Here is an 8,873-nt window from a genome sequence, read left to right as displayed (position 1 = left end):
CCAAGTCATGTAGAAGCGGATCTGACTACGTGTATAAAATGGGACGATGATCTTACCAAAGGATGTGCAATGTGAAAGCCCCCCTGTAGTCAATCACTGTATCCCTCAAAACTCATCTTTGATCAGCAAATTTACATTGTTTTTAAAGTATGCCTTAAAATAGCTTGAATGCAACTCCAAACCCTTGCTTTATTTAGTATGTGCGGATCTATGAATATGCTCAACTCACCTCATAGATCCACTGGTTGGACCCCATTGAAGTCCATTATATGGAGAAAAATCCTGGAATGTTTTCCTCAAAAACCTCTTTCTTTTCGACTGAAGAAAGTAAATATTCAGGAAATTTTAATTCTGAAGTGAACTAATCCTTCAATGAGACACGTTTGGGATATTCAGTAATTGATTTGATAAATTAAGACCAGATTGAAAGGTGAAAAGTGGTAATTTTGCAGATGATTATTGAGGACCATCCTCTTCTCCTGAAGATATTCTGCTACTGGTTAAAGGAGTAGTTCCCTTTAAATAAACGTTTGCTGATAATTTACTCACCCCCATGTCATCCAAGATGTCCATGTCTTTCTTTCTTCAGTCGAAAAGAAATTAAGGTTTTTGATGAAAACATTCCAGGATTTTTCTCCATATAATGGACTTCAATGGGAACCAAACGGTTCAAGGTCCAAAAGACAGTTTCAGTGCAAACTACAAACTGTTCAAAGGGCTTTAAATGATTCCAGACGATGAATAAGAGTCTTATCAAGCGAAACGATCGCTCATTTAATAAATAAATAACAAAGTTTAAGTTTTATAAGCTCAAATGCTCGCCTTGCTCTGTTCTGTGATGCGCGTTCGTGACTCTCCTGTTCGAACTCGTTCATCATTTCGAATTTATTCCTTCTGTAATCGGGCTTTTAAATACTGCTGGCAGTGGCAATTAGTCATGTGCCTTGAATCATATACCTTGTATGTATTTAATTATTTATCATTATTGTTATCTATTTATGTATTTATTTTCTTGAACTTGGGTCCCTGCTCTGTCTTTGTATTAAGCAATATCACTGACAGTGTTTCTGAATGTTCGACTGATTGTTGTCTTGTCTTGTTTAAAATGACTGGAAGGCTAAAACTGAATTGCCCTATGGGGATAAATAAAGTTGTTTGAATTGAATTGAATTGAACAGGAGAGTCATTATTTTTATTATTTATTAAATGAGCGATCGTTTCGCTTGATAAAACCCTTATTCATCATCTGGAATCGTTTAAAGCCCTTTGAACAGTTTGCACTGAAACTGTCTTTTGGACCTTGAACCGTTTGGTTCCCATTGAAGTCCATTATATGGAGAAAAATCCTGGAATGTTTTCATCAAAAACCTTAATTTCTTTTCGACTGAAGAAAGAAAGACACGGACATCTTGGATGACATGGGGGTGAGTAAATTATCAGCAAAAGTTTTTTTTTTTTTAAAGTGAACTACTCCTTTAACATGATCCAATACCCTAGATGACATCAGCCAAAAATAAAGCGGTCTTAGAAGTGAAGAAGCTACAACATTTAAATAGCGCATTAGGAACATGCCTTAGGTCAAATCTGATCTCATGTTGACTTAAAACTGATAAACAGAAGCTATTTTGTACTCTGCGTGATACTTTCGCAATACTGACCTGTTTGCTTGAGAGGCCAGACATGTCAACTTATAACTCAAGTTCACAACACGAGTAATGACGTAAACAATGGCTGTGAAGAAAAGCCTTTCAGAAACATCAAGGGTCAAAACTAGAAAATAAACACTGGCATTGTGTCTAAGGTGAGGAAACAAAACACACACCTCAGTCTGTTGACCGTCTGGTAGAGTTTAGTTGGGCCGTTTGACGTGATGTTTCTGTTTGGACATTAGTAGATGAATAATAGATGAAACATGACATCTTTAAGAGTCACAATTTGCTCTTTATGATTGTTCAGCTGACTCTGACGAAGTTCGGTTTGGGTCCAAATAACCTGCAACTGCACAAAAGGACAAGTTCACTAATAAATGTCAAGTCTGTCATCATTTGTTCAGCCTCATCCCGTTCCCTTTCCACATTACAGCTTCTAAAATAATGTTAGAGCTTGTTTTTCACACGGCCAAACTAGAAAAAATTATCCCAAAGTAGCACAGAAGCTCAATTACACCATATAAGAAAAAAAAAATCATGATGAAATAATGAGATAAAAAAGTCAAAATTATGAAAAAAAGCTAAAGTATGATATTTAAAAGTCATAATTACGATGAGCAACTGACATATGATGAGTTTTTATCTTACAATAACTTTTTATGCATTCATTTTGATCATAGTTATAACTGTCATACATGTCTTCTCTCATAATTTCAATTAATGTCATAAGTACCCATTCTATATCATTATTACGATCTACTATGTGGTTTGAAATGGGCCATAAACTTGCACCCGTGAACGTTATCATATGACGTCTGAAGACTTGGTATATGTACATTGTGAAACATTTATGGTGCTTTGAGACATAAATATTCACTTTGGTAACACATAAAACAGTCCTGCCTAACATGTCGTTCGGTTTTCACCGAGGAAATGACACGCACTCTCTCGGCACACCAGCCGACAGACACTGAATAATGAGAAATGCATTCATTTACATCTTGGAGTCTGATAGAAAGAGGTCAATTTAATTGCAGATTTGCTCACACACACATCTGCTGCTCCAGAGCGCCTCCGTGAGGGAGTCTGAGGACCTGTCTGTCCCATCTGACCCAAGAACACACACTTATCCCACACACACCACCTGCAGACAGAGCTAAAGTTAGGGCTAGCTGATCCCAACCAAGCTAACCTGAGTCTCTTTCATAACGTAATCTCTTCAAGGGTCCGAATTCCACAGAATTACACGGCCCAAACACAAAAGAGATTGTTGTTCGGCTTTGTGATTTCAAAATAAGGATCACGAGGGATCAATCAATGTGCCATCCGCTGAAAATAGCTGATAAACACTGGAGCGATTGTCAGCGCTTGCGATTGTTGTGCGGCACGTACACGCTCTCGACCGCTTCAGGCTTCAACACGCGAGACTAAACATCGCCGTTTATTAGCTTTATCATGAGGAATTCATTATTGACCCTCACTTGGCAATGGCTCAATAAATCATGATTGTCATGAAATTTTGATTCGTGGAAACTGGAGGGCAGCTTTCTTGACTTTGAGAGAAATCTAATCCAACCATGTCCGAAAAACCTTGGTAATACACTCTCAAAAAAAAAGGTACAAAAGCTGTCACTGGGGCTGTACCTTTTCAAAAGGTACACTTTTGTACCCAAAGGCTGCATATTGGTACCTTAGTGGTACATATTAGCACCTAAAATATACATATTAGCTCCTGAAATGGACATATTAGCACCTAAAATGTACACATTAGTACCTAAGTGTACATATTAGCACCTAAAATGTACATATTAGCTCCTGAAATGGACATATTATCACCTAAAATGTTCTTGGCACCTAAAATGTACATATTAGCACCTAAAATATACATATTAGGACCTAAAATATACATATAAGGACCTAAAATGGACATATTAGCTCCTGAAATGGACATATTAGCACCTAAAATGTACACATTAGTACCTAAGTGTACATATTAGCACCTAAAATGTACATATTAGCTCCTGAAATGGACATATTAGCACCTAAAATGTACATATTAGCTCCTGAAATGGACATATTATCACCTAAAATGTTCTTGGCACCTAAAATGTACATATTAGCACTTAAAATGTACGTATTAGGACCTAAAATGGACATATTAGCTCCTGAAATGCACATTAGCACATAAATGTACATATCAGCACCTAAAATGTACAAAAGTGTACATTTTGAAAAGATACAGCCCCAGTGACAGCTTTTGTACCTTTTTTTCTGAAAGTGTACCACGGTATTTTATTAAAGATATATGAAGGTTGCAGTTTTGCAAACTGAGATTCTACTGTTTATCATGTAAACTAAAGGGCCGTTTACACGACACCGTTTTCAAACAAAAATGTAAAACTTTTTATTTGTTTTGCCCGTTCATTTACATGACAACAAAGTTTTGGGGGCCTAAAAAAGTAAGCTTTTGAAATGTAAAGATTTTGAAAACTATACTGTTATCGTTTTCATGTAAAACTACAAAAAAAAAAAAAAAAAAAAAGAGCTGTGCATTTTCCCCATAGACTTTTGGAAAATCGCAAAAAATAAGATCTGTGTTCAACAAAGAGTTGTGACCCTTACACGTTTTGGCTATCAAGATAATCTTTACAAGTTAATCCAAAATGGGTACTTTCCTGTTATCCGGACCCCAACATATACAATTTAGGAACTATAGTCATCCCTGATTGGTCTTAACCCCAGTGACGGGTAGGTTTAGGGGCGGGGTTAGGGGTAGGCCATCGTGGGGTCCGGATCCCACCATATACCATTTAGGAACTAAAGTCATCCCTGATTGGTCTCAACCCCAGTGACGGGTAGGTTTAGGGGCGGGGTTAGGGGTAGGCCATCGTCCCTGATTGGTCTTAACCCCAGTGACGGGTAGGTTTAGGGGCGGGGTTAGGGGTAGGCCATCGTCCCTGATTGGTCTTAACCCCAGTGACGGGTAGGTTTAGGGGCGGGGTTAGGGGTAGGCCATCGTCCCTGATTGGTCTTAACCCCAGTGACGGGTAGGTTTATGGGCGGGGTTAGGGGTAGGCCATCATCCCTGATTGGTCTTAACCCCAGTGACGGGTAGGTTTAGGGGCGGGGTTAGGGGTAGGCCATCATCCTGATTGGTCTTAACCCCAGTGACGGGTAGGTTTAGGGGCGGGATTAGGGGTAGGCCATCGTGGGGTCCGGATCCCACCATATACCATTTAGGAACTAAAGTCATCCCTGATTGGTCTCAACCCCAGTGACGGGTAGGTTTAGGTCCGGGGTTAGGGGTCGGCCATCATCCCTGATTGGTCTTAACCCCAGTGACGGGTAGGTTTAGGGGCGGGGTTAGGGGTAGGCCATCATCCCTGATTGGTCTTAACCCCAGTGACGGGTAGGTTTAGGGGTCGGCCATCATCCCTGATTGGTCTTAACCCCAGTGATGGGTAGGTTTAGGGCCGGGGTTAGGGGTCGGCCATCATCCCTGATTGGTCTTAACCCCAGTGACGGGTAGGTTTAGGGGCGGGGTTAGGGGTAGGCCATCATCCCTGATTGGTCTTAACCTCAGTGACGGGTAGGTTTAGGGGCGGGGTTAGGGGTAGGCCATCATCCCTGATTGGTCTTAACCCCAGTGACGGGTAGGTTTAGGGGCGGGGTTAGGGGTAGGCCATCATCCCTGATTGGTCTTAACCTCAGTGACGGGTAGGTTTAGGGGCGGGGTTAGGGGTAGGCCATCATCCCTGATTGGTCTTAACCCCAGTGACGGGTAGGTTTAGGGGCGGGGTTAGGGGTAGGCCATCATCCCTGATTGGTCTTAACCCCAGTGACGGGTAGGTTTAGGGGCGGGATTAGGGGTAGGCCATCGTGGGGTCCGGATCCCACCATATACCATTTAGGAACTAAAGTCATCCCTGATTGGTCTCAACCCCAGTGACGGGTAGGTTTAGGGGCGGGGTTAGGGGTAGGCCATCATCCCTGATTGGTCTTAACCCCAGTGACGGGTAGGTTTAGGGGCGGGATTAGGGGTAGGCCATCGTGGGGTCCGGATCCCACCATATACCATTTAGGAACTAAAGTCATCCCTGATTGGTCTCAACCCCAGTGACGGGTAGGTTTAGGGGTCGGCCATCATCCCTGATTGGTCTTAACCCCAGTGACGGGTAGGTTTAGGGCCGGGTCTAGGGGTCGGCCATCATCCCTGATTGGTCTTAACCCCAGTGACGGGTAGGTTTAGGGCCGGGGTTAGGGGTAGGCCATCGTGGGGTCCGGATAACAGGAAAGTACCCCAAAGGGTATACATTTTGAAGCCTACATAAAGTTTTTTAAAAACTACAGACACAATAAAGTTAAAAAAAAACAGTAAAGCAGGTTATAACTGTGTTCTGTGTCATAGATCAAAATGTAAAAAAATTTAGAGGCTTTGTTCACCACAGACCTTATTTCAGGCGATTTAGCAAAAACACATTCAAAAATCCTATAGACTTTAGAGCGAGGGAACCGGGAGTGCTAAAATGCTAACTCACTTCCGCGTTTTGGCCTACAGAGTGACTTCGGCACTCTATGAACAGGTATAACATGTTCAGTCTATAGGAGCGTGGGATTTCTTTACAAAGTGACATAGCCTGGCATCAATAATACAGCGTTTTCAGTCATTTTCGTGATTCGTTTCAATGGGGATCGTTTTGACGACATCTGTGCGCGAAAAATGCAAAGGAAAAACGTTTCTATTTGTAGTCCATCGCTGATGTGTGACCTAGAAAACCCAAACTCTCCAATACCACAATCACTTTCAAATCTTCATGAAAGTGAAAACCTCATGTATCCATGACAGTCAAGTACTAAAATGTTTTGGTACCATATGGTAGTTTTGATTCCATTTTGGTAGCATGATTCTTTTTACCGAGTAACATTGCGTTTACACGACAACGATATGCTTAAAACGGAAAGTTTTTCCTTTGAGTTATCCACGTACAGACAACACCATTGTCAAAATGATCCCTATTCACCCTAATCCACAAAACGACTGAAAACGCTGTATTCTGCTCCAGGCCACTAGATGGCGATGCAACACTATAGACTGAACACGTAATGCGCATGTGCATGACGTTATCGTCTTCAGAGATTCAAGTATTTGTTGTTTACACCGAGACCAATTTAAATAACTTGCACTTCGAAACCCAAAAACGCCGTTGTTACCAAAACGCATACAAAGTTTACGTTTTTAGTTGAAAGCGCCTAATAATGAAAATGGTACATTTCCATTCCACACACACTCAAAATGGTATGACCACGTCCACGGTACTGATACCATAACACTTTTTTGAAGATAAAAATATATAACCTCGGCTAGAGGGATGGAGACTTAACTAAAAAGTGACCCATACCATTGAAAAAGTTTAGCCAAATAGCCAAAGAAGATTGTTAGCAAAACAACACCGAGATAATCAGATTGTGGCTAATCCCCTACTGACCTCTGTGTCGGGGTCAGAAAGAGGGTTGTGGGCTAGCAGAGGATCTAGATTAGCGTCAGGATAAAATAGCTCTTAAAGCACCACAAGATGATCTATACAGGGGTCTGGATTTTGGAACGAGCTTATCGTTATCAGACTATATTTAACTACTAAATGCAACATATTAAAAAAGTAAAAATCAACTCAATTTTATTTTCACAATAAGACATTGTTTTAGAGCAGCGTTACAGAAAATCACGGTGCTTATGTTAACACTACCATAATATATTCATGCCTTATAGCATCATTTAACTATATATATATATATATATATATATATATATATATATATATAGTTCAGATGCAAAAGCCTCTAAATGTCATTTGAAATTTTCTTCTTTAATGATGATTTTTATCAAGCTTGTATATTTAAGTTCAGTAATTTCACTTAAATTGCAATGATAATTACCTATTAATTGTTATTTAAGTGAAATTACTGAACTTAAATATATAAGTTTGATAAAAATCATCATTAAAGAAGAAAATTTCAAATGGCATTTAGAGGCTTTTGCATCTGAACTCTTCATATATAGTAAAGCTTTATTTCAGTGGGCAATACTGTATGTGTGTGTGTAAAATTGGATGCATCTATCCAAATATAGGGCAGTGCGATAATATTTACATTAGCAACAATTGAAATGATCAAGTAGTTTGTAAAGTAAATTTTATATAATATGTTATATAAATCCAGCAAATAAAGCTGTGATAAAACGATATGTAAAGTTGGCTATAGTAGTTGTAGGTTGCATAAACTCATATTCTCAGTATTTCAAAACAATAAAATAATCATGAACCTATAATGAATCGCAATGTAATGAATTTTATATCTTTGTTTCCCTGCTTTTTGGATTTGGATTTCATTTAAGTGCACTTTTTTGTACCAAGTAAGTATTAATTCACCCTTTTACCAAATACGAGCACTTTTCAAGTCAAACATACAGCATTGTGGGATACGTAGCATAAGCTACTCTGTTGTATACTTGCTCATTTTGACAAATAGCCTATAGGTCTTCTCTTCCCCAGGCCACTGGAAGTCTGCATAAATAAAAGCATGTTAAAGAGTGTTATTCCAAAAGCTTACAAATATATCATAATTCATACTTAAAAGTTCCTCTTTTACAACTGCAGAGCAAAACATCACAAAGCAAAAGTGTGTTCATGGATAAAACTTGATACCTTGCTGGGTATCTTTGGCTTGAGACGTCCAGTAATGTCTGCATCAGATGTGATGTTTGTCATTAACTTTCAGACGTCTGACACACACAGACACACACACACACAGTCTCCTTCCATCAGCAGCATCACTCAACTCCCGGTCGCCATGGCAACTCCTCCCACGCCTGTGTAACAGTGAGATGTGTTCATCAGCCTTAATTTACCTCCCACAGTCTCGCGCTCTATCCGATAGCGTTTACCTGTGATCTTCTGCTGCCTTTTCATGCTGTCTGAGGCTACCATGAGGAAAATCAAGAACGTTTCAGCCTAAACTGCATAAAAACTCAAATCAAGTAGCCTATCAATCCTGATAAACAGCTTAAGCAAAGTTTAACTTTACTAAAAGCAGCACGGGTGACGATCTTACCGAATTTCGCAGCCCCCCAAAAAACAACAAAAAGGTCCAATTGACAGAAGAGTAGCAATGAATAAGGTACAGCTCACAAGGAAATCACTTTCAAAGGCAGTTTTCTGCCAAACAACT

This window comes from Pimephales promelas, chromosome 3 (genome assembly GCF_988280905.1).
Source record: "Pimephales promelas chromosome 3, fPimPro1.hap1.1, whole genome shotgun sequence".
Taxonomy (NCBI): Eukaryota; Metazoa; Chordata; class Actinopteri; order Cypriniformes; family Leuciscidae; genus Pimephales; species Pimephales promelas.
The sequence above is the reverse complement of the archived record's forward strand: the minus strand, read 5'-3'. Positions refer to the sequence as shown.